Source organism: Ictidomys tridecemlineatus, chromosome 6, assembly GCF_052094955.1.
Source record: "Ictidomys tridecemlineatus isolate mIctTri1 chromosome 6, mIctTri1.hap1, whole genome shotgun sequence".
NCBI classification, from domain to species: domain Eukaryota; kingdom Metazoa; phylum Chordata; class Mammalia; order Rodentia; family Sciuridae; genus Ictidomys; species Ictidomys tridecemlineatus.
Window position 1 is genome coordinate 103,030,088 of NC_135482.1, and position 27,787 is coordinate 103,057,874.

The 27,787-nt window shown below is 39.9% G+C and overlaps 1 pseudogene; it reads left to right on the forward strand.

The window, feature by feature from the left end:
- Nucleotides 1-116: 116 nt before the first annotated feature.
- On the forward strand, nucleotides 117-27,787 carry LOC144365089 (antigen WC1.1-like; annotated as a pseudogene).

Consider the following 27,787-nt stretch of genomic DNA (forward strand, 5'->3'; position numbering starts at 1 on the left):
CCAACTGATTGGTTGAAGGAGGGAGTACCACAGAATAAGAATACTCTTCTCATTTCCTTTGTAAATACAAGCATTGACATAATTCTTTCTCCTCAGGGACCCCACAGGTCCGCCTGATGGATGGGGGCAGTCGCTGTGCAGGCAGAGTGGAGATCTTTCAGAAGAATTCCTGGGGCACTATCTGTGATCAGAGTTGGGACCTGAATGATGCCCACGTGGTGTGCAGACAAATGGGCTGTGGAGTGGCCCTTGATGCCATGGACTATGCACAATTTGGGGAGGGATCAGGGCCCATCTGGCTGGATGAGCTGAAGTGCACAGGAGAGGAGGACCAAGTGTGGAAGTGCCCTACTGGGAGGCAGCACTACTGCTTGCATGTGAGGGACGCAGGTGTCATCTGCTCAGGTATGGTCTGCATTGCCGCTTTCCCGGTGACTTAAACACTCAGACCTTTTTGCCCACCCAAGAACACCATTTACCTGGTTGCTCACGGCTAAAACACTCAGGGATCACTGGACTAATTGGGCTGTGCGAAATAACCACATAAGAGACAGAAATACCTTTTTCTTTGGGGGTGCTGTGACAGCTCCTCTGACCTTAAGGGTTCAGAGAGAGAGAGAGAGCGAGCCCACACGTGCTGACTCTTTTTATTGAGGAGAAGCCATTCAAATGAGGCAAGGGGTCAAGTTACAAGGGGCTGAATCTAGCTTCATGATGTCCACTGTCAGCAGTTTGACTGATATCTAGGAAGGCCACACCCAAGGGCACAGTAAGAGAAGGGGACACATAAAGGGCACTTCCATGGAACATTGTTATCCCAAACAGGGCAAGGAGTAATATTACAAAGGAACAGGTGATCATAGGTCTACCCATGGGGATGTAGGAAAGCATGCCCATGAATGAAGACACAGTCACTCACACCCTAGAAGACCGGGGCTATCCAGATCACAGCATGACTGCCAGGTGCCACACCGGGCAGCAGGGGAGTCAGACACAGTCATGTGCTAGTTTGGCCTCCCACACTGCATATTCTCCACTGCCTAAGAGAATGAAAATGACCAAAAGTGTATATCTGATCCTGGGGAAATAAGAGACATTGGACTAAGAGGTCCCCATGGACACTGGGTGTTTGAAGTAGCAATGGCTAATGGGCTTCATTTAATTATTTCTTGTAAACCTCAAATATTGTCCTTTCCCTTCTCCACAGCCATACTTGAAAAGATAGGTTTTGGTTTTGTAGAATCATTCCACTTAAAATAATCTCCATAAATTACCATGAATATCCCCTTTTCAAAGGATAGACAAGAATGAGACTTGCTTTTTTCAGTTGAATTGAGATTTTTTGCACTGGGTTAGTAGGAGTATGGGCACAGGGATGGGATTAAACACATTACAGGGGAATTTATGGATTACTGCAAACTTGGAAATTCTTCTTTCCAGATTCAGACATCACAATTCTCAGCTCATTGGCAGGAAAGGCCAGAGAACTATGAGTGAAATGCTCTGAGTCACATATTTTTCTTCCATTATTACTACAATAGATTCTCTCTACACTTCTTTTCCAAAGCAACATCTATATACTTGGGAGATAAATTTAACCCTGTGTTGGCAAATTAATGTTGAATGCAATAAAATATTAATGCATATTTATTATGGTAAAATGTTTTGGTAGTTTAGGACTCAGACCAGGATGGTTGTTCCATGATCTCCCACAAATACACCACATTAACTGTTATTCACACACCAAACTGGCTTCATAAGAGACAATAGACTAGGTGAGTGCCTGCTTTTACTATGGTAAAAAGAAAAGACACATGAATGAGGAAGAAAGATCAGAATTGCCCTTTCCCCAACCTCAAGCAATCTAGCATAAAGAAAAATGCATTCTTGAAGAATGAAAAGGGAATTAAGCCCAGACCTTAGACTTGAAACTCAGGACTAGGCCTTGCACTGTGAAACCTGGTGCCCAACAGAGCCTAACAACCCTATCCTCATGCCAGTAAGCTCACATTGAGACTCTGGAACTGTATTTTGTTGGGCAGCAAAGAGACTGTCTCTACCACCAGTCCTCCAATCTCTAGCAGTAGAGGGGAAAGCAAGACTTTCTAAAGATCCGGGCACATTGCTGGCACAGCACTTTGTCTTGAGTTCAGTGCCAGGCCTACCATGATAATACCCGGCACTGAGTAGGAATTAGAGGCCTCAAACATAGACTAGAAGTAACTGAGCAAGACCTGTGTGCTGGTGAGACAGACTCAAGAAGAGCCTGCAGCACCTGTGGCTGGTTGCAGGAGCCTGGAGCCTTGAGTCCACCTTAGCAGTAGGTAGCTCATAAACTGAGGGCCTTGGTCCCTCCCCACTTCTGTGTTGCCTCAGCAGGCTGTGGCTTCAAAGTGTGATATACCATTGCACCATTATTGGCCACAGGACTTCCCACTTCATTCCTCCTCAACCCCTGGTAGCACAATAAGAAGAGAGTTAGTTGTCTGCTTGAAGGTGAAAAGTTAGTTGGGCGGTTGTGATTGGGAGCCTCAGGTTCTTATCTCTATCTATTATAATACAGCTGTCAAGGGTGAAAGATAAAGACTCTCAGACATCAAGAGAAAAAAAGAAAACAAACAAATAACATATAAGGATGTCCCAGTTCTCCTGCTGGCAGACTTCTCAATGGTAAACATATAGGTCAGAAGTGAGTGCCATAAGATTTTCAGAGAAATGAATAAAAACCTGCCAAACAAGAATACTGAATCCAGAAAAATCTATCCTTTAGAAATAAAGGAGGTACAAAGACATTATCAGACATCCTTCCCCCACCAAATTTCCATATGATATAGCAATCCCAATGCTGAGCATATGTCCAAAGGAAGTGAAATCACTATGTTGAAGAGACATCTGTACTCCCATGTTTATGGCAGCACTATTCATATTAGCTAAGAAATTGAAATAATCTAAATGCCCATCAGTGATAAATAGATAAATAAGTGAAATACAATGGGATACTATTTAACCATAAAAATGAAATAAATCCTTTCATTTGAGATAACATGCATGGGTCAGGAGATCACTAAGTTAAGTGAAATAAGTCAAGCAAAGAAAGACAAGTATCTTATAGTCTCACTGTATGTCAAATATAAAAGAGTTGACCTCATAGATGTTGAGAATAGAATTGTGGTTACCATAGACTAGAGAGTGTAGGGAATGGGAATGGAAGGCAACAGACTGATCAATGAATAATGGGTTTTACTTAAATAAGTTCTGGTGCACTGTGGCACAGGAGGATGACTATAGAAAACAATCATGAACCACATTTCAAAAGCTAGAAGAAAGCATATTGGAATCTTTCACCAAAAAGAAATGAAAAGTTTTTCAGGAGAAAATAAATGCAACATATACATGTATCAGCATATGAATTTACTCCATTAATATGTACACTATGTCATTAGGTATCACTTAAAATAAATTTGAAAACTAAGGAAAATATAAAGGTGATATGATATGGGGAAATTATTTATATCTGATGGAAACAATGATACAAGAAGAGTATATTAGCAGGTAAGTTTGAAAAGAATGGGACATGGAGAAAAAAAATTTTGTGAAGATAGAAAAAGCTTACAATATCTGAGGAATGGCCTTGGTGGGTTGACAAAGAGCACCTAAGAGTTACCTCAGCATCACTTAAGACCCTGGTGTGGGATGAGCAATCTGTGTCCATTTGTGTGAATTTTGTGTATCCCTCTGGCACAAAAAGAGAAAAATGATTTGCAGGAGTGACTTAAAGCTCAGGTATTAAGAAGGTCAGAATAGAGGAAGAAAATGTCCATTGGATAATACTTTCATAAGAAGCTTGAAATGTGCCCGAGGAAGCAATATATCTATAGAGCAAGAGATCAGACAAGGATGTATATGACTGCAATTTTTAATTTACTCGAGTGAGAATGATTCCTATGAATCAATAGATTTCTGCAGATGCAATTTTTCTTTCTTTTTCCACTCAGTGACTCACAAACTGCCGCAGTCTGGCTGCAACAAAATAACGGGGGGGGGGGGGGGTGACGAGCAACTTGTTTAGATTGATACAGCAGGAGTGGGAGCCGTTTATTGTAGGACAACAGAGGTATTTATACATTCCACACAGCCTATCTTAATTAGCATAAACTAGATACAGCAGTCAACCAATAAGAAATCTCCACACTTAATGGCTCGCTGGCACCACCTCACGAACCACTCCCCCTGGCAAAATACCAGGTGCCATCCTGACTTGTTTACAGACTCTAACATTTCTCTGGCAAAATGCCAGGCACCATCCTGACTTGTTTACAGACCTTAACAACAAACTTCAAAGGACTTAAAACTGGTCTTCTCCCCACTAGATGTAAAGCTCTTTAAATATACATACGCAGCACCTAGAAACATTTCTGGAACGTGGCAAATTCTGAAAAGATGTTAGTATTTGTAAATAAGAAAATATAGAAGCATGCCCTCAATATTGTCTTTTTAACCTCTCTTCTATATCAGACCTGGGCAGAAAGTATAGATTGTGTCTCCTTTGAGGACTTCTCTGACACATTTTTATTCTTTCCTGATCAGAGGCATCTTTACCCATACTGAGTAAATTCCATTTTGATGACTTACTTTGAAAAGAAAATTACTGAGCAGGTTATTTTACAAAGACAGAATTCCCTTCTTCAGGACATAAACTTACTATCACACTGCAATTCCATATCTGTAGCCAGATGCCTCCCCATGATACTTATTGCACTAGTTATTTTCTTCCACAGGATTTGTGCGGTTGGATGGAGGAGGTGGACCCTGCTCTGGGAGAGTGGAGGTGAATTCTGGAGGAGGATGGACTCCAGTACCTTATAGGAATTTCACATTACCCACTGCCCAGGTCATCTGTGCAGAGCTGGGGTGTGGCAAGGCAACATCTTTTCTCTTGGACCTGCCCCTCAAAGAGGCCAGTGAACAGGTCTGGGCTGAAGAGTTCCAGTGTAAGGGATGGGAGCCTGAGCTCTGGTTCTGCCCCAGAGTGCCTTGTCCTGCAGGCAGCTGCCAACACAGAGGGACTGTGCAAGTTGTCTGCTCAGGTAAGACCCACAGCAGGACTTTAACCTTTCTGCACACTCTGATGTGGTAACAAACATGAGATGTTACTGGAATCCTGTCTTCTCCTGCCAGAGTACACAGAAGTCAGGCTCATGAAAAATGGCAGCTCTCAGTGTGAGGGTCAAGTGGAGATGAAGACCTCTGGAGGCTGGAGAACACTCTGTGCTTCCCACTGGAATATGGCCAATGCCAATGTTGTTTGCCGTCAGCTGGGCTGTGGAGTCGCCATCTCCACCCCAAAGGGAGCATACTTTGTGGAAGGAGGAGATGAGATCTGGAGAGACCGATTCCACTGCTCAGGGTCTGACTCCTTCCTGTGGAATTGCCCTGTGAGTGCCCTGGGTGTTCCTGCCTGTGCCCATGGAAACACAGCCTCTGTGGTCTGCTCAGGTAAGAGAGGGCAGGGCTGACAGGATGTTTTTGAGTGACTTGTCTCTAAGAGCAGACAGCATGGAGAGAAGACTCTAAAAGTGAGACATTCCTTGGTGAAATATTGTTCTTCTCAATGATCATTCATGTTTCAGGCCATGTCAAGGGCGTTTTTCAGAGGATTTTTTTATTGACAAAGGCTATTGGTTTATTATTACCTATATAGATTAAACATTACAGAAAAACAGTAAGATAAAGAACATCCAAATATCTTCTGCAAAATTTTCTCAAATTTTAAACTTTGGCTACCATATTTGCTTCAGACTTTTTCTATTTTACATATATATAAAATATATATATATATTGTTCTTACTAGCTATACATGATAGTAGAATGTATTTTGACATATTATACATATATGGAGTATCAATTCTCATTCTTCTGGTTGTACATGATGCAGAGTTACACCAGTCATGTAATCATATATGCACATAGGGTAATAATGTCTGATTTATTCTATTATCTTTCCTACCCCTACATCCCTTCCCATCCATTCATTACCCTCTGTATAATCCAAGGTACATCTATTCTTCCTTAGCCCGCTGCCCCTTATTGTGAATTAGCATCCACATATCAGAGAAAACCTTCGGGCTTTGGGTTTGGGAGATTGGCTTATCTCATTTAGCATGATATTCTCCAGTTCGTTCCATTTACTGGCAAATGTCATAATTTCATTTTCTTTATGGCTGAGTAATATTTAAATACATATATATATATATATATATATATATCTCATATCTTCTTTATCCATTCATCTACTAAAAGGCACCTAGATTGGTTCCATAGCTTAGCTATTGTGAATTGAGCTGCTATGAACACTGATGTGCCATGTGATTTCAGAATGCTGATCTTAAGTCCCTTGTGTATATGCCAAGGAATGGGATAACTGGATCAAATGGTGGTTTCATTCTAAGGTTTCTAAAGAATCTTCATACCACTTTGCATAATGGTTGCACCAATTTGCAGTCCTACCTGCAATGTATGAGTAGACCTTTTTCTCCACATCCTTGCCAATATTTATTGTTATTGTATTCTTGATAATTTCCATTTGTCACATTCCTGGCAACAAAAACACTCAGGGTCACTCCATGGGAACTGGGCTGCATGAAATAATCACACAAGAGACAGAAATACATTTTTCTTTGAGGGTCCTATGATGGCTTCTCTGACCTTAAGGGTCCCCAGAAAGAGAGAGAGAGAGAAAGAGAGAGAGAAAGAGAGAGAGAGAGAGAGAGAGAGAGAGAGAGAGAGAGAGAGAGAGCATGCTGACCCCCTTTTCATTGAGGAGAAGCCATTCAAATGAGGCAAGGGCTCAGGTTTCAAGGGTCTGAGTCTAGCTTCATGACGTCTGCTGTCAGCAGGTTGACTGACATCTAGGAAGGCCACACCCAAAGGCAGAGCAAGAGAAGGGGACACACAAAGGGCATTTCCATGGAACATTCTATCCCAAACAGGGCAAAGGTGTAATATCATGAAGGACCCATGGGACTGCAGGAAGGCATGTCTATGCATGAAGACACATTTTGCTACATTTTTACAACTTTCAAGATGGGGGCCACCCTCTACTTTGATGTAGCCAGATCATGGGAAGTGACTGACAGAGCCTCACCAATCAGAAAAGGAAAACGCTAGTCACATAGTGCGATGGCTTCCCACAACCATTCCTACTGAAGTGAGAGGAAATCTCAGTGTAGTTTTAATTTTCATTTCTCTAACTACTAGAGATGTTGAATATTTTTTCATATATTTGTTGACCAATTGTATTTCTTCTTCTGTGAAGTGTCTGTTCAGTGCCTTTGCCCATTTATTAATTGGGTTATTTGGTTTTTTGGTGTTGAGTTTTTTGAGTTCTTTATATATCCTGGAGATTAATTCTCTATCTGAGGTGCAGGTGGCAAAATTTTCTCCCATTTTGTAGGCTCTCTAATCACATTCTTGATTGTTTCCTTTGCTGTGAAGATTTTTAGTTTGAATTCACCCCATTTGTTGATTCTTGATTTCATTTCTTGTGCTTTATGAGTCTTCTTAAAGAAGTCAGTTCCTAAGCTGACATGATATAAATTTGGGCCCACTTTTTATTCTATTAGGTGCAAGGATCTGATCTAATGCCTAAGTTTTTAATCCACTTTGAGCTGATTTTTGTGCAGGGTGAGAAGTTTGAGTTCAATTATATTTTGCTACATATGCATTGCAAGTTTTCCCAGACCATTTGTTGAAGAGTCATATCTTTTCTCCAATGTATGTTTTTGGCACTTTTGTATAGTATAAAATAACTGTATTTATGTAAGTTTGTCTCTGTGTCTTCTGTTCTCCACCATTGGTCTTCATGTCTGTTTTTGGTGCCAATACGTGCTGTTTTTGTCACTATAGCTCTGTAGTATAATTTAACGTCTGGTATTGTGATGCCTCCTGCTTCAGTCTTCTTGCTAAGGATTGCTATGGCTATTCTGGGTCTCTTATTTTCCAAATGAACTTTATGACTGATTTTCCCATTTCTATGAAGACTGTCATTGAAATTTTAATGGTAATTGCATTAAATCTGTATAGCATCATTTTGACAATGTTAATTCTACTGTCCAAGAACATGGGAGATATTTCCATCTTCTAAGGACTTTTTTAATTTCTTTCATTAGTGTTCTGTAGTTTTTATTGTGGAGGTTTTTCACCTCTTTTGTTAGATTGATTTCTAAATATTTTAATTTTTTTAGTCTATTGTGGATGGGGGAGTTTTCCTAATTTCTTTCAATGGATTCATCACTGATATATAGGAACATGTTTGGTTTATGGTTGTTAATTTTATATCCCACTACTTTGCTGAATTCATTTATTAGTTCTAGAAGTTTTCTGGTGGACTTTTTGGGTCTTCTAAATATGGGATCATGTCATCAACAAATAGGGATAGTTTAAGTTCTTCTTTTCCTCTTTGTATCCCTTTAATTTCTTTCTCCTGTCTAATTGCTCTGGCTAGAGTTTCAAGAACTATGTTGAATAGGAGTAGTGAGAGAGGACATCCCTGTCTTGTTCCAGTTTTTAGAAGGAATGTTTTCAGTTTTTCTCCATTTAGATTGATGTTGGCTTTGGGATTGGCACGTATAGCTTTTATGATGTTGAGGCATGTTTCTACTATCCCTAGTTTTCCTGGTGTTTTAAACATAAAGCAGTGCTGCATTTTTTCAAATGCTTTTTCTGCATCTATTGAAATGTTCATATGATTGTTATATTTAAGTCTATTGATGTGATTAATTGTGTTTATTGATTTCCATATGTTGAACCAGCCTTGCATCTCTGGGATAAACCCCACTTGATCATAGTGCACTATCTTTTTAATATGATTTTGTATGTGATTTGCCAAAATTTTATTGAGAATTTTTGCATCTATGTTCATCAGGGATATAGCTCTGAAGTTTTCTTTCCTTGATGTGTCTTGGTTTTGGTATCATGGTAATAGTAACTTCATATAATGAGTTGGAAGGGTTCCCTCCTTTTCTATTTCATGGACTAATATAAGGAATATTGGTATTCTTCTTTGAAGGTCTTGTTAGAACTTGGCTGAGAATCCATCTGGTCCTGGACTTTTCTTAGTTGGTAGACTTTTGATGGCATCTTCTATTTCTTTTTTGTGGGGAAGGGGATCACTGGGAATTTAATTCATAGGCACTTGACCACTTAGCTACATCCCAGCCCTATTTTGTATTTTATTTTGAGACAGAGTCTCTCTGAGTTGCTTAGTACTTCACTTTTGCTGAGTCTGGCTTTGAACTCATGATCCTCCATCCTCAGCCTCCTGAGCCACTGGGATTACAGGCATGTGCCACAGTGCCTGATGCTTCTTCTATTTCTTGAAATTGATCTGTTTAAATTGTATATGTCTTCCTAACTCAATTTGGGTAGGTCATGTGACTCTAGAAGTTTGTTGATATCTTCAAGATTTTCTATTTTATTGGCATATAAATTTTCAAAATAGTTTCTGATTATTGTCTGTATTTCAGTAGTGTCCACTGTGATATTTCTTTTTTCATAACAAATATTAGTAATTTGAATTTTCTCTGTTTTAGCATGGCTAAGGATTTATTGACTTTTTTATTTTTTTCAAAGAACCAACTTTTTTGTTGATTTTTTTGAATTGTTTCTTTTGTTTCAATTTCATTGATTTCAGCTCTTATTTTAATTATTTCTTGTCTCTTCCTGTGTTTGGTGTTGATTTGTTCTTTTTCTAGGGATTTGAGATGTAATATTTATTTGTTGACTTTCTATTCCTTTAGTGAATGAGCTTAATGCAATGAACTCTCCTCTTAATATTGTCTTCATAGTATCCCAAAGATTGTGATATGTTGTGTCACTATTTTCATTTACTCCTATGTATTTTTTTTATTTCATCCCTGATTTCTTCTGCTATCTTTTGGTCATTTAATAGTGTACTACATAGTCTCCAAGTGTTAAAGTAGCTTCTATTTTTTTCATTGATTTCTAATTGTATTCCATTATCATCTGATGATAGAATGCAAGGTGTTATCTCTACTTTTTTGTATTTGCTAAGAATTACTTTGAGGCCTAAGATAGATATGTTCTATTTTAGAGAAGGATTCCATGTGCTGCTGAGAAGAAAGTATATTCAGTCCTTGATGGATGAAATAATCTATGTATGTTCATTAAGTCTAAATTATTAATTGTATTCACTAGCTGATCCCAGTTTTTACTTTTCTCTGAACTTGACTCCAAAAGTTTTTCTATAAGGTGTAGAATGCTCTCAAGAAGAACTGGCATACTCGCATTTTCCTAAAATCATTCCTACTATTTTACAAAAAGCCTAAGAGTCTGCCTGAGTCAGAAGCAGAAATCTCCATTAAGAGATCAGCTCTAAAGATAGGAAATTACTGATCATGTCCTATACTTTCAAATGCCATCCCTAGATTCTTATGTAATTTAATTCAGTTTTCTGCTCTCTACCCACTTCTATAGGTAACCAGACCCAGCTGCTGCCCCAGTGCAATGACTCCTGGTCTGACCCAGCAGGCTCCACAGCCTCAGAGGGCAACACTGCCAACTGCTCAGGTGCGCAAGACCCCCAGCACCAGAACCTTCCCATTCCCTGTGTAAATGCCCACTGACAGGACCCTGTCTCTCCTCAGACAGCAGACAGCTCCGCCTGGTGGACGGGGGCAGTCGCTGTGCAGGGAGAGTGGAGATTCTGCAGCAGGGCTCCTGGGGCTCCATCTGTGATGACAGCTGGGACCTGAGTGATGCCCATGTGGTGTGCAGACAGCTGGGCTGTGGAGTGGCCCTGGAGGCCACTGTCTCTGCTCACTTTGGAGAGGGATCAGGGCCCATCTGGCTGGATGAAGTGAACTGCACAGGAGAGGAGGCCCATGTGTGGCAGTGCCCTTCCCAGGGCTGGGGGCAGCACAACTGCAGGCACAAGGAGGATGCAGGGGTCATCTGCTCAGGTCTGTGGTTCACACTGTGCACAGGTGGGAGAAGTGAGAAGGGTGTGCAGGATGATACCTGAGCTTTAGGGCAGAGGAGGGGAAATTGGTAGCAGGGAGGAGGGGGAGGAGGCTCATTCCACAGTGCCTGTGTCTCTAGCAGAAAAGATGAGGTGCTTCCATTTCCTGATGCAGCAGCTGAGCTTCTGCTCCTTCCTTCTCATCCTTGCCTCCTGACAATCATTCTCTTCAGTGTCCATTTGACTGTAGACCTCATGCTTCAGTTACTATGGGTGCAATATCCTGTGACCCACTGTATTAGTTTCCTATTGCTGCCATAATAAATTATCACAGAGTTAGTGGCTTAAAACAACACAATTCAAGTCTGACCCCAGTCCACCTGAGCTGACAAGGTGTCAGTGGACTGCCTTCAGCTGAGGCTCTGGGAAGACTCATTTTCTTGCCTTTTCCAGTGTCTTAAAGTTGCCTGTTTTCCACTTTCTTCTTTAAGTCAACCACTGGCACATCTCTGAGCATTTTTTCTTCTTCACATCTCTCTCTGACTAGAGCCAGAAACTGCTGTCTGCTTTTGAAAACACAGGTCTAAGGATGTGATTTGATTGTGCTCACATGGTTAATTCATGATAATCTAAAATAATCTCACTATTAAAACAACCTTATCTTGATCTTATCTAAAAAGCCCCTTTGCCTCACCAGGTGACCTATTCACAAGCTCCAGGATCAGGAACTGACATACCTTGGACTTCACTACTCTGTCACCTTACTGTTCATACCCCCTTTCCCAGGGTCTGTCATATATTTAGTCAGGTAGCTTTGCCTCCCTCCCTTCAAGAGCCTCACTTCAGTGTTCCTGCCTGTTCATTTTCCACTACACCATTGTCATAGAAATAGAAAGAGACATACAGGTTATTAAAACAGGTAAAAGGGATAAAATTTTTGTCTTTCCACCTACTGGGCATTTCGTCAGCAAAGTTAGCAATGAGCACTCAGTAACTAGGGATAAAGAAAAAACAGCACTAAGAGTTGAATGCTCACTGTATCCTATTTTCCTCCTCTTGGTTTCAGAGTTCCTGGCCCTCAGGTTGGTGAGCGAGGACCAGGAGTGTGCTGGGTGGCTGGAGATTTTCTACAACAACACCTGGGGCAGTGTCTGCCACAGCCCCATGGAAGCTGTGACCTTGTCTGTGATCTGCAGACAGCTTGGCTGTGGGGACAGTGGGATTCTCAACTCTTCTGTTCCTCTCAGAGAAGGTTCTAGGCCTCGTTGGGTGGATGGAATCCAGTGTAGGAAAATGGACACCTCTCTTTGGCAGTGTCCTTCTGACCCCTGGAAACAGAGATCTTGCTCTGCAAAGGAGGAAGCTTATATCATGTGCTCAGGTGACTTACTCCCTATTCCTGTGTCCTCACTCTACAGGTTGTTGTTAGAGAAATTTCATACTTTCAAACCAAAGGAATGAGTTTAAATAAGTTTTATGAGATGAACATTTGAATAGAGATTATTTAAGCCTCAATTTACAATCTTGTTTCAATGAATGACAGAAATAAGTAAACTTATTCTGACAGCCATTTATGTGGGAAATGTCATGGATATTAAACTGAGCATGTAGAAGCATGGACTTATCTGCCGGGTTTCTGTTCACAACTAAAAGGTTCAGGGGTCACTCCAGGAAAACTGGGCTGACTGGGCTATGCAAAATAACCACACAAGAGACACAAATACCTTTATCTTTGGGGTCGCTGTAATGGCTCCTCTGACCTTAAGGGTCCGCAGGAAGAGAGAGAGCGAGAGCAAGCGGCTGACCCCTTTTATTGAGGAGAAGCTATTCAAATGAGGCAAGAGGTCAGGTTTCAGGGGGCTGAGTCTATCTTCATGATGGCCACTGTCAGCAGGTTGACTGACACCTAGGTAGGCCAGACCCAAGGGCACAGTAAAAGAAGGGAATACACACACAAGGCACTTCCATGGAAGATTCTATTCTAAACAGTGTAAGGGGTTATATTACAAAGGAACATGTGAGCATAGCTTCACCCATGGGGCTGTAGCAAGACACAACCATGCATGAGATACCAACCCTCGAACCCAAGAAGGGTGGGGAAAACTCTGCCACATTTCCATGACTGAGCGCCTCAGCACCCAGCCTGGGAGTGTGACTCAGTCAAGTGCAAGGTTGGTCTCCCACATTTATCCTCTGAAAAACCATGTAAGCAAATGGCTAGTGCAGCCTAAGGCTTACTACTCTGTATTTCCTTAGTAGAGTGAAAAATTTGACCTCAATTATGTAAAACACTTGCTATATCATATCACTATGTTAAGAGTTTTTTTCACATGTAATGAAGGTTAAACCTCTCAGTACACTGTTCATAGATATTATGAAGATCATTTATTCCAGATGTGCAAACTGAGGCTAGGAGTAAGCACTTCATCCACCCAATGCCCTCAGGAGAGTGAGGAACAACTTGGGGAATCCAGTACTCGTGGGTTGTCTTTGAGCTCATGGTCTTTTACTCTACATCAGTCAGACAACCTCTTAGGCAAGATTGTTGATGGTAAGTAATGGTGTGCCTTATAGGTAGAAACTTAATTCTAGGCAGGAGGAGATACAAGAATAAAATACTTTCCCTGTCCTCGTGGAGTTTACCCTTCAACATGATAACACACACCAGCCATAATGTGAGTGACAGGAAAAAGTAGAAGGTGCTTTGGAAATGGGTAATTTGAGAAAAAGATAAATCCTATTTAGGTTGAGACCTAAAGGAAGAGTAGATGTCCAATGGAGGAAGTAATTATAACATTTGGTCATTGTAAATACTGAGGTATGAGAAGCATGGTGACCTTGAGGTACTGATAAAATCCCATCAGGAGCACAGTAGAAAGAGGGTGGTGAAAGTGATGCCTGATTATCTGGATGGGTGAAAAAAAAAAAAGCTCAAAGCATGGCCCCAGTAGCAATCCTATTGAAAAGCTGTTTGTTAGTCTTCTCCTCTGCCACATTATGGGGAATTGCTGGGAAATGAGGCACCTATTCTCTCCTTATGTTTCTCTTGAACTGATCTCCAGTCCCACAGGTCCTGGTTGATACTACCTCCGCTGAGCCTTTATCCATATGCTACTGCAAACTAATGCCCACTTCATCCCTCTCTCAGAAAACATTCCATGGGGCCTGTTGGAAATTGGAGACTATCATCTTCCAATTTCTTAAGACCTGTAATGTCCCCTTCAGTTTCATGTTCTCACAAAAACCTGGCTGTCCACTGAAAATAGTGATATCCATATCATTTGGAGGCTCTGTGCGTCCCTTTCAAAAGGATATTTCTGGGCCAAATCTTAAAATAAAAATATCTCTCCTTTTGTCATTTTCAACAATTTCTTTCCTTTTTCTCCATGTCCAGCAATGTGAAATTTGACCCATGAGGTGACACCGGCCACCAATTCTGTTGGTGTCAATCTCCAACCTGGTCACTCCCCGTCATCCAGGAAGGCTGCAGTACCAGGCTCACCAGGCTCCTCTGTCTCCTGTTCCTGGTGCTGCCAACATCCTTGAACACACTGAGATAACATCCTGGCCTCTCCCTTCCTGATTCTCTCCCTTCAAATCACTCTGCTCCCTCCCACCCCATCTCCATGTATGGCCACACTATTGACCATCACTAACTGTCCAGCTTGAGATCTTGTTTGCATTATTCCCTCTCTGACTATTGCCTCTTCTCCTTATGGCACATATTCTTCATTCTCCTTTTCCAAATATTTTTTAAATATTTATTTTTCAGTTTTAGGTGGACACAAAATCTTTATTTTTATGTGGTGCCGAGAATCTAACCCAGTTCCTCGCACAGGCTAGGCAAGGGCGCTATCACTTGAGCCACATCCCCAGCCCCTTCCACATATTTTATCCTCATGAAGATTCCCCTATCAGTTTTCCACTCCCCTCATGATTGCACATGTTCTTCTTACCCTAAAGACAACAAGATGCCCCATTATAATCCTCCCCCTTCAGGTATACTCAACTCCCCCTTCTTTTCTGCCAGTCAACAACAAGATGATTGAGTTAACTACCTACCTCTTCGCTGCCTGCACTAGACTAGGCAAGGACTGATGAATCATGGACAAGTACTGTCTCCTGTTATAATGTAAAATTATCCTGTCTCTTTGAATTTGTGATCCAATCTCTGATGGGCCCTCCACACTGGCCCCATATTGTAGTGTGCCTCTCTCATGTGTCCTCTTGCTCTTGCTCTAACGCGACATTTTACAAATTCACTGATCTGCCCCTCACTGTTATTTAAACCACATCATACACATAAATGATGGTCTTGCCTCAAACTTCACTGGAAAATAGAAACTTTCGGCTGTCTATCTGCTTTTTTGTTTTTTCCTTTTGGTCACTCTGACTTACTGATTATTATTCTGTCTTACAATACTAGAACTTCTTTGTTAGATATCTAAATTTTAGACTCTGTACTCTTCCTTAGCTCCGTCTTCCTTTCCTTATCTCATTGGGATTCATGGCCTTAAATTATATCATTTCACTGACAGCTCCCAATATAAACCTCCATAGCTGATCTCTGCCCTTAGGTCCAAACTCCTATATTTCATTGCTAATGTACCCTCACTTCAATATATGATAGACAGCTCAAATTTAGTTTTCAAAATAGAGTGTTTTACTCTACCCCTTCAATCCCTGCCTCTAACTTTTTCTCCCTGTTCTATTCCCCATCTCTGTTAATGCCATTGCTGTGCTCAATTACTCATTCTCAGTCTACATTCATGTCTCCATTTCACTCTCCCTCCAGTTTCAATGTAGCAAGGTCTATGTCTCTACCAGAAACCATGTCCTAAATCCTTCTACTCCTTTCTTCCCACTCTCATCTTAATTCATGAAAGATCACTTGTTGCTTAGACTCTTCCAAAAGTCTTTAGTGGTCTTTGTCTTCTACAACATATTGTCTATTTAATTCTGGAAATATGCTCATTTGACTAGCAGGTTGATTAATGTATTGCTGTGTGTGTCAGTAAGCTGCATTTAGAAGTGACACTGGCCCATTTCTTTGTGGCTCCCAGATGCAGAAACAACTGGAAACCATGTCTCGTGTCTCTAATTAGCCTAATTAGCAAAAATTGCCAGGGAATATGTAGTCAGCTTGTTCTCAGGCTTTGAAGGATTTCCCCCATAGAAGGGGGAGGGGACTGTGAGCCACTCAAGGGGTTGGGGATATGACTCATGCATGCAGATTACTACTGATTGGGTTTGGATTCATTCTAAGTTTAAGTAACACTAAACAACCTCTCCATGTGAGTCCCCCCAGGGAATGAGTAATGCTGTCTGTCTGGACAACGAGCACTAGAGGCATGAAGGGATGACCACCCCATCTTCTCTTATGCTGTGCTCTTTTTTGTTCTCTTCACAGAATCAGCCACATGCTTAACACTAAGGGATTTATGTTCTTCCCTCTAGTTTGTTTTTGCTGTAGCGTTAAACAATATTTTTTCTATTACACTGAATTACCAAAACTTTACTCATCCAAATCAAGGAAGACATATTAATAAATATAAAGTCTTTAAATATAAACATATAAATAAATATAAAGACATATAAAAATATAGAGTACATTAGTGACATTGCACAAACTCTTATCTATTTATATTCCATATTCCCCTGATTTAAATAGGATTCATGGACTTAAAAAAATCAAAAATTTTTCCCAACCCTCTATTTTCATGAAATCCTACCTTAAGCCATATAGTGATAAAAGCATTTATCCTATGGTGTCTTTTCATTTGGTTTTATAATATTGGAATTATATCATACTTACTATTGTTACATTGGCTTTTTTAACAATATATTGTGGATATTCCTCAAGCAGAGCTCACTCGTTTGTAAAACAACACCATGATGTTACATTCTTAAGAGATTAGCATTACAATTTGCATAATCATTTTGCTATTAATTTATAATTCTTTTCTATTTTTCCCTTCTACAAACAATATTGTAACAAATGTCCTTGCACATGTCACACTACATACTAGTATGTTTATTACTACAAGACGACTGCCAATGGTTGTAAGATCATAGAATATCTATTTTTTGAACAGATATTGTCATATTACTTTGTAGGAACAATTGTTGTCAATTGGTATTTCATATCTTGATAAAAAACACTGGGATTTTTTTTATAACTTGACCATTAATCTAAAGTCAAAGAACATACAGAAGCTTAAAATCAAAAAACAAACAAAGCCCACAAACCTATGCTAGGAAGTGCCTGAAATCCAAGGAGAATGCAATGGCATATGATGGTAAATGTTTCAAAAGCAAATGCTTACTTTTTTCCTTTTCTTCTCTTTCCTCACCTTATTTTTTTTCCTTTTCCCTGTAGAGGTTGAAGTGATAATAAATTATAAGATTAGGTATTGATGTATTTTTTCCCCTTACAATAGACTCCACATATTGAGAAACAGTGAAACATCCAATCCTGAAAGTGAGTAGCCACCCAAGAGAGGTTTCTAGAGATGTTCTCTGCATAGGGTAGGAGGTTGATAAGAGTAATGGGAATAATGTATACCCGTGATGGTTTTTTAGGAAAAGTGCCATGTATGTTTTCTTAGTGTCATTTCGCTTTTTTATGTATTCTCTTGTTTTGTTTTGCTTGCTAGATGTTACCTCTATGTCCTTTCATGAGTTAATTTTCCTCAGTGTACTACCTGTTTATGCAAACGTTTCTATCTTACCGACTATTATCTACTTATTAACTTTTCTCTAAATTCTACTTGCTTTGTTTATGTAAAAAAATACTTTTAATTTATTTAAAATAATAATGTTAATTAATTTAGATAAATACTTTTAATGTTTGTAATTTTTATAAACAATAAGAGGGATATTGAGTACAAATTATTTTGGGGATTACTCAGTACTTATATTTTAAATGTCTAATATTTGTTACCACAAGACATTGATATTAACTTACTCTTTATTACCTTTCTGGTTAGCATGAATTCAAAAAAAATATTTTTCAGCAGATTTTACGCCTCTATTCATTTAATCAGTAAATATTTATAAGCCGCTGTTCATAACATGCGTAGAAAGTCACCCATACATACTTCTAAGAAAGGCATTCAACATGCCAGGCATTGTCCTGTTCGCAGGAACAAGGAATTAGGCAAGGTCCCTTTCTAGTGAAGTTTTCTTTCTGAGTTATGTGTGTCTCTCTGTGTGTTTGAGTATACATATATGAGCATGTGCATCATCATGTTTGTGTTTTTTCACATTATGGGCACAGAAAAAAACAAGTAAACTGATAAAAATTTCAGCTGCTGAAAGGGATATGCTCCAAGGGATGTCCCAATAACCCAGAAACTGAGACTGCTTGTGAAGCCTGTTGTCTCCACCTGTCACCTGAACTAAGCCCAGGACCTTAGAGAGCCTTGTCTTGGGGCAGGATCCCCCCAACTGCTATTTACCAGTGCTTCCCCACTGTCTGCTCCTGCAGGAAACAGACCCAAGAGCTGTCCAGCCACTGCTCCCTGCACAGGTACCTCATCCCCTCCCACTTTCCCCATGGTTTCCAGGGGCTCCTTTCCTCCCACCAGGGAGTAAGTGGAGGTGCTGCTGCCTTTTCAGACAAAGAGAAGCTCCGACTCAGGGGAGGAGACAGCGAGTGCTCAGGGCGAGTGGAGGTTTGGCATGAAGGCGCCTGGGGCACTGTGTGTGATGACTCCTGGAGCCTGGCAGAGGCTGAGGTGGTGTGTCAGCAGCTGGGCTGTGGCTCTGCCCTGGAAGCCCCAGGAGAGGCTGCATTTGGCCCTGGAAATGGAAGCATCTGGCTGGACGAGGTGCAGTGCAGGGGCAGGGAGCCCTCCCTGTGGGCCTGTGCTGCAGCACCCTGGGGACAGAGTGACTGCAAGCATGAGGAGGACGCTGGTGTGAGGTGTTCTGGTGAGTAGCAGGACCAGGTGGGGGACCAGGGTTGAAGGAGTGTGTTTGCATCCAAAGGGCTTCCCAGGCTGCCCTGCTGCCCTGAGCTCTTGACATCTGGAAGAGAACCATGTGCCAGTGGTGATGGATGGGCAGGAGTGACATTCGAAGACCAACACAATGCAATGATTCCATTTTCCTTCTCTTCTTCCCAGGTAAAAGGACACGAATTCACCCCACTCCAAGAAATAAGTGGTTCTTTTACTCTGAATCAGGTAATAAGGAGTTAAGTAGAACTTCAGTGTTCTGCCCTGTGGAGTCTACACAGGCCTGATGATCAGGTGTTAAAAGAAGCCATCATTTTTATTAAGTTGTAGCAGAGCACTCCAAAGCCTCCCACACATTCACTTTATGGAAAACTCTTCAAACTAGACTCAGAAGATATTTGACACATCCCAGAGCAGGATCTAGGGTGGTAATCCTGGGATTCAGGCAGATCTATGATGATTGAGCTAGGGACTTCATGGTTCTGAGGACTCAAGTGATGACCAGGATAACTGGGTTCTCCTGAGCTTATGGTCCTCTCTAAAGACTCATGGCTCTTTTTCTTCTTCAGGCACCAGTTCAGCCTCAGCCCCTGTCCCTGGCATCTTCTCCTTACCTGGGATCCTCTGCATGATCCTGGGAGCCCTTCTGTTTCTGGTCCTAATCATCCTGGGAACTCTGCTGCTCAGATGGAGAGCAAAGCACCAAGGTGGGGCATAGGAATGCTGTGACCAGAAAGTATGCAGGGATAATATAGGGCCAATTGTGGGTTGTTGTTCTGTTTTGTTTTTTAAGTATATGTTTTATTTTGTTCTGATTATATGAAAAACTTCTCTACATGGACTTGGAGATTTAGAACACATAAATTCATCCTAGGTTAAAAAATGAAGCCCTAATGCCCCAAATATGATGGTTTCCCATATGGAGAGTGCTAGTGGAGACTGGGTATAAGATCCAGCGGTGGCCAGGAAATCTAGTTCTATCCCAGTGATCACAAAGATAAAGAAAGGGACCATAAGCTCAGGAGAACCCAATTATCCTTGGTCATCACCTGAATCTTCAGGACCATGAAGTCCCTAGCTCAGAGGGTATCTCCAAGAGTGTGCATTGGAGAAGATTTTGTCTGTTGGTAAAGGAAAGACTTCTAGGAGCAATATCTGAACTCATTCTGCTTTCCCCAGCCTTATCCACTTTTGAAGCTGCTGTTGATGAAGTCCTGTACCACGAGATAGATCACTCAATAAGTCCAGAAAATGAGAGCCTGCTAAACGGCCCAGGTGTGTTCCATAGCCTCCTTTTCTTTGCATGAGTTTGCCATCAGTGTGGGAATCTTCAGTAAGCAAAGACAACATGACTAACCCAGCCACACATGGCATATTAGATAGCTTTTCATTACTGAAGTAAAATGCCTAAAATAACCAAATTATAAGGAGAAAATATTTATTTAGTTCGACTCACATTTTCAGATGTTTTACTCCATGGTAACCTGGCCCTGTTGCTTTGGGGCCTGTGCAAGGAAGCCTATCATGCTGGGAGCAAGTAGTGGGGCAAAGATGCTCACCTCATAGTGACTAGCAAACCAATAAAAAGAGGAAGAGATTGGCATCCTATAATCCTTTTCAAGACCATGTTCCCAATAACTTAATACCTCCCACTAGTCCTAGCTCCTTAAAGGACCAACCTGTGGACCAATCATTTAAAACATGAACTTTTAGGAATATTCCTGGACCACTGTAACAATTCTCAGCATCCTCCAATGGCAAGAGCTCTAAGCGCTCTCTCTACAAGTATGAAGCTTCAAAATTTCTTCTGAACCATGAACGAAAATTTCTTCTTGACCTCCTACTGTGTTTGTCTATGATGTTTTCTCTCTACTAGGAACCATGTCTGATAGCTCAGCAACTGAGCTACCCTATTACCCAGGGGACAGTGAGGAGAACGGAGACCCTGAATTTTCCCCAGGTAGTAGAGACAAGTCTTCCCCTGGATGGTGGGGGTGAGGAGGAGGTTATCATCTGAGAAGAACTTTCTATGATTATGATGGGAAGGGTCTCTTCTGTCTGGTTCGCAACTATTTTTTTCCTCTCCACCCTCTCTGTCATCTAGAAAGGGAAAGATTACATTCTAACCATAACTACTTCCTTATGGTCACAGGTATACTTCAAACATATCATTGTAAAAACCCAAGGTCATAACTTTAAAAAGAACATTTGAACCTGATCGTCTCAAAAATTTCTTGGTGAAAGAGAACATTGAGAAGCATGGATTTGAGGTTTTGACCCTGAAATAGAGGGATGTATGAACCATTTTGTGGTTTAAGTGATACTAAGAAAAATAATGACCTTCATAATCCCTGGAACACATGGAGTGTGTGATGTCTGTACTTATCAATCACCAGGAACTCTTGTCTACACCTTTGTAGACCTAAGAAAAGAAGACATCCTGGACCTTCCTAAAGTGGTAAAAATGGAGAGTTCCAGGGATGAGGCATGTCCAGGAGTGCTCTGTCAAGATGGATCTTAAGGACAGCAGAGCAGTAGAGGAGGTTGAAACCCATGCCTCCTGGAATTGGAATTAGTAGGATAGCCTATCTGTGGGAGAGAGAAAGCCAGGCTTCTCTTCTGGACAGCTCTGTATCTCCATTGCCTCAGAGGCCATATGAACAACCTGCATTCTCCTTAATCCTGATGAAATCTCCCTGACTCACTGATATGTACATATTTTTTTCAACCCTCTACCACATGCCTGAAAAGAGTGCCTCAAACTCAGCATAACTTTTATCAATGTTTGTGGAATAATATGTTAGTAAAATATTATTGACCTTAGTATACTGAAATATTTAGATAATTTACATGGTTTCTAAGAATACAGAGATCAAATCTGCCTTTTGGACAACCTTGGAATATGGTTCCTATATTTATCAGCTATTAGAATCTCTGCATTAGAAGAGACTGAAGACATCACCTTGACTAACCCCCGAGTGATAGGAATGGGGTTCCCCCTCAGTGAAATGAGAAATAAAAGCTAAGAGAAATAAGATGGCTGAAAAATCACAGACCACAGAAAGTAGTTTCAAAAGCGGGGATAGGACAAGCAAGCTAATCAAACGAATTGAGCTTCTGGACAAAATGGAGCCCACACCTGCTTTATTTATATCAGGAAACATCAAAGGCCTTCCATAGAATATTCTTTACCAAACTAGGATAAAGGTGGGCTGACCAGTTCCGAATAGGATATGCCCATCTCTGGTACTACTATGAGGAACCTTTCTAGCACAGTGGAGGGAAAGGTCCTATGCATGGGGTGATCTATTGCCCTGGGAAAGCCACAGAAAGTTCCCAGTGCCAGGCCTATCCCTCCTTGGCTTCCAAGGTGAGAGAAGGTCCTCATGTATTTCATGGATGGCTTCCTGCAACTAACACGTATCTTGCTCTTCCACTTACTCTCTGTTTTCAGAACCTGCAGGGCAGCATGCAGATGCCTCCAGTAATAGTTATGATGATGTTGAAGAGTTACCTGTTTCTGAAATTCCTTCTTCCTCTGAAATGAAGGAGAAGAATTTTTTCCCAGAAGAGGGAGGTGGTGCCAGTTGTTCTCAGACAGGTATGTGGATAGCTATCTCTCCAGTTGTCCTGCATTATTGTCATGGAAAAGATGGATTTGGACATGTTAAAGAACCATTTTCTTTTATTACAAGAATCTAGGTAGCCTTGTACACCAAGATGATGTCATCTCTTCCATTTTTCTGTTTATTGAAGCTGTTGTATTTCTTCTGAAAGAAGGTACATATTGTGTTCTCTGTCTGCACACACAGGCCATGGGATAGAGACATGTATATATGAGCTGCAGAGACTTTGTGGCTTTGTTCTAGTTTTCACACAACAAACTAACATCTATGTTCAGACAACAAGTATGTGAGAAGTAATTTGGAAAGCTTTCTAAAGTTTTTATTAGTGAATTATAATTTTTCATAATAGTAGCATTCATTTTGACATATTCATAAATACATTTAACATCATTTGCTCCATTTAAATATCTAATGCTTCTCCTTTCCAAGCCTCCCCTTGATCCCCTTCCTCTATTCAACTGATCTTTCTTCTATTTATTTATTGTTTTTTTAGCTATTGCATCACAGTTATATTTAAACATAAAATTCATTGTGATATATTCAAGCACACAAATAGCATAATTTGGTTAATTTCATTTCAGAGTTTCTCCCTTTTCCTTCCCCTCTTCCTCCCCCTCAATCCCCTTCTACTCCACTGTTATTGAATTTTCATGAGATCTCCCCAGATTTTTTTATTTCTTATTTCCCTCTAGTTTCTGCATATGAGAGAAAACATTCAACCCTTAACTTCCTGAGTCTGGCTTATTTCATTTAGCATGATTTTCTCCAGTTCCATCCATTATCCATTTTTCCATTTTTCTTTATGTCTAAATGGAACTGTGTGTGTGTGTGTGTGTGTGTGTGTGTGTGTGTGTAATCACATTTTTTATCTATTCATTCCTTGACAGACACCTAGGCTGGTACCATAACTTCGTTACTATGAATTCTACTGTTATAAACATAGATATATCTATATCATTATAATATGCTGAATTCAGCTCTTTTTATAAATATCAATAAATGGAATAGCAGGGACCCTAGTCCTCTGATTGTACTAATTTGTGGTCCCACCAAGAATGTATGAGTGTTTCTTACTCCTCACATCCTCACCAACACTTTTAATGTTTTATTAGTACATTATAGTTCTACATAATAGTAGAAAGTAGGGTTCATTTTGATATAGTCATACATGCATGAAATAAAGTTTTCTCCATTTCAACCCTTAATACTCCACTTTTCTTCTGCTCTCCCTTCTTCTGCTCCCCCTTCTCTACTCTACCAGTCTTTCTTATAATTATTTATAGTTTTTTTAACTGGTGCTGTATAGACATATATAAAGGTGAAATTCACTGTGGTATATTTATATATATACATAACAAACTTTGGTCGATTTCATTCCATAGTTCCTCCCTTTTGCTGTCTTTCCTCCCTCCTTGTCAATCTTTTTACTCTATTCCACTGATTTCTACTTTCATGAAATACCCCCCCCCCTTTTTATTTCCTTATTTTGTCCCAGCTTCTGCGTAAGAGATAAAACATCCAACTTCTGGATTTTTCAGTTTGGTGTATTTCACTTAGCATGATATTATCCAGGTCCATTCATTTACCTGCAAATGCAATAATTTCATTTCTTATAGCTGAGTAAAATTCCATTTTGTATATTTGCCAATTTTCTTTATCATTCATCTATTGACAGGTACCCATGCTATTTTCATAATTTGGCTATTGTGAATTGTGATTTTATAAACATTGATATGCCTATATCCTTGGATTAAAAACTAAGGAGTGACCTATATCCCAGGGGTTTTGGAGCCTGAGGCAGGAGGATCAGGAGTTCAAAGCCAGCCTCAGCAATTTAGTGAAGCCCTAAATAACTCAGCAAGACCCAGTCTCTAAATAAAATATTAAAAAGGGTTGGAAATGTGGCTCAGTGGTTAAGAACATCTGGGTTCAATCTCTGGTACAAAAAAAAACAAGGAGAGAGAGTTATGTTATATTGTGATTCCTAGTCTTTTGATGAATCTCCATACTGATTTCAAAAATGATTGTACTAATTTGCAATACCACCAACAATGTACTTTTACCCCACATCTTCACAAGCATTTATTATTTGTATTCTTTTTTTTTCACAGATCAGGTTTTTTTTCATATTTTCATTTTTTATTGATTGTTCAAAACATTACAGAGCTCATGATATATCATCTTTCATACATTTGACTCAATTGAGTTTTGAACTCCCATTTTTACCCCAAATACAAATTGCAGAATCACATCTGTTACATACTCACATTTTTACATAATGGCATATTAGTGACTGTTGTATTCTGCTGCCTTTCCTATCCCCTACTATCTCCCTTATTTGTATTCTTGATGATTGCCATCCTAACAGGGGCTAGATGACATCACAATGTAGTCTTGATTTTTATTCCCTTGATTGCTAGAGGCATTATTTGTTGGTCATTTGTATTTATTCTTTTAAGAAACATCTATTTATCAATTGATTGGGTTAATTGTTTGGTGGGGTGTTAACTTTTTAGGTTCTTCATTTATTCTAGGTATTAATCCCCTGTTAAAGGAGTAGCTGACAGAAGACTTTCTCCCACTTCATACGCTCCCTTTTCATGCTCTTGTTTCCTTTGCTGTGCAGAAACATTTTAATTTGATGCCATCCCACATGTTAATTCTTGATTTTTATTACTTGAGTCTTAGGAGTCTTAATAAGGTACCTATAACAACATGTTAGAGAAGTGAGCCTATTTTTAATTCTACCAGTTGCAAAGTTCCTAGGTCTTTGATATATTTTCAGTTGACTTTTGTTCAGGGTGAGAGATAGGAATCTAATTTTATTCTACACATGGACATCCAGTTTTCCAGCACCATTTGTTATAAATGCTATCTTTTCTCCAACATATGTTTTTGCACCTTTGTCAAGTATTAGATGAAAATATTTATTTGGGCTTATTTCTATGTCTTCTATTTCTTTTCTTCTGTTTTTATGCCAGTAGCATGCTATTTTTGTTACTATAAAACTGTAATATAATTTGAAATTGAAAATTGTGATGTTTCCAGCCTTGTTCTTGCTCAGAATCGCTTTGACTATTCTGGATCTTTTATTCTTCCATATTCATTTTAGGACTGATTTTTTCTACTTCTGTGAATAATGTAATTGATATTTAATGAGGATTGCAATAAATCTGTAGATTGCTTTTGGGAGTGTGACCACTTTAACAATATTAAATCTGCTAATTGAAGAACAAGGGATGTCGTTCCATCTTCTAAGATCTTTCTCAATTTCATTCTTCAGTGATCTATAGTTTTATCTTAGCGGTCTTTCACCACCTTGGTTACCCCTATTATCAGGTTTTGGTTTTGGTTTTTGGTTTTTAGAGTATATTATGAATGGAATCATTTTTCTGGGGTTTTTATTTTGTATTTGGTTCACTATTGGTATATAGCAAATCTATTAAATTTTGCTTTTGGTCTCAGTTTTTGGTTTTTCTTTTTGTTGGTTTGTTTTTTTGGTGTTGTTTGTTTGATACTAGAAATTTAAACCAGATTGTTTTACCACTGAGCTACATCCCTAGCCCTTTTTGGTTTTCTTTGTTTGTTTGTTTGTTTGAGACAGGGTCTCACTGAATTGCTTAAGGCCTCATTAAGTTGCAGAGACTGGTCTTAAACTTGCAATCCTCTTGTCAGCCTCTCCAACTGCTGGGATTATAGTTTGCAACACAGCGCTCAACATGAAAAATCTATGAATGTTTGTATGTTGATCTTGTGTCCTGCTATTTTGCTGAATTTGTTTACCATTTCTGAAAGTTTTCTGGTAGACATTTAGGGGTCTTATATGTATAGAATCATATCATCTGCAAATGAAAATAATTTTACTTCTTTTCCCTTTGTTATCCCTTTAATTTTCTCCTTTTGCCTAACTTCTCTGGCTAAAACTACAAGAAATATATAAGAGTGGTAAGAGTTTAAATCCTTGTCCTGCTCCTGATTTTAGAATAAATGCTTTTATTTTCTCTCCATCCATTATGATGTTGGTTTTCAGTTGGTCACTTACAGCCTTCATGAGTTTGAGGCACTTCCCTTCTATTCCTAGTGTCTTCCATGTTTTGGGGGGGAATAACAGGGATTGAACTTGAACTCAGGGGCACTCAATCACTGAGCCACATCCCCAGCCCTATTTTTATTTTATTTAGAGACAGGGTATCACTGAGTTGCTTAGCACCTCTCCGTTGCTGAGGCTGGCTTTGAATTTGTAATCCTCCTGCCTCAGCCTCCCAAGCCACTAGGATTACAGGCACGTGCCACCACGCTCTGCCTCTTCCATGTTTTTGACATGAGTGAGTGCTGATTTTTGTCAATGACTTTTTCTGTCTATTGAGATGGTCATGTTATTTTTGTACTTAAGTTTATTTATGTGATGAGTTATATTTATTGATTTTTGTGTACTGAACAACATTTCACCTATTTTGAGGAAAGCACATAACTAAATGTTTCTAGTTGACATTTCCCACTATTAATGCATAATGTGCAATAGTCTTAACTGGAGAATATTGAAATTTCCATGCTAGAAGGAATGATTTTTGTCTTATTGTTTCAAATAACATATGGTGTATTTCTTGGGATTGGGCTTTCTACTTGCACATGGGCATGTGGTCCATGGGAAACAGGAAACTATTGAATTTAATTGAGCTTCCCCCCTTCAGCATCTGCCAAAGGACCAAAATTGTTGTCATGAATACTTTGAGGTCAAGTGTGGTCTGTTATTGAGGTACTGAGGAATCAAGGGAGGTCATCTTCTGCTTGGAGTGCTTAAGGAATCAGCCTAGTATGGAAGAAAGAGTGCTCATGTCTCTTGGCACTTCTACTATCCTCCTTCTCATTGAAATGAAGGCATTTGCAGAGAGTAGAGTTCCTGTGATGTAGCTCTATTAATCCTTCCAGAAAAATTCAGATTCCCCATAGATATTTTGTAGCCATTCTACTAGTCTTTCATCCTACAAAAGGTCTCTATATTGTCATTTTGTCACCACTGAAACCAGGATTCTCTAACTGTTTCAGGCACCTCTCCTCAGTCTCTCAGAGAACCTGATAATTCTAACACAGAAGAGACAGCATCCTCATTGGTCCTGAGACAAGATGACCCTGGATATGATGATGTTGAGCCTAACACCACGTAGTGCTATTTTTTAGAGCAACCAAGTCTGCAGAGAACACCTTATGATATTTTTCCCTAA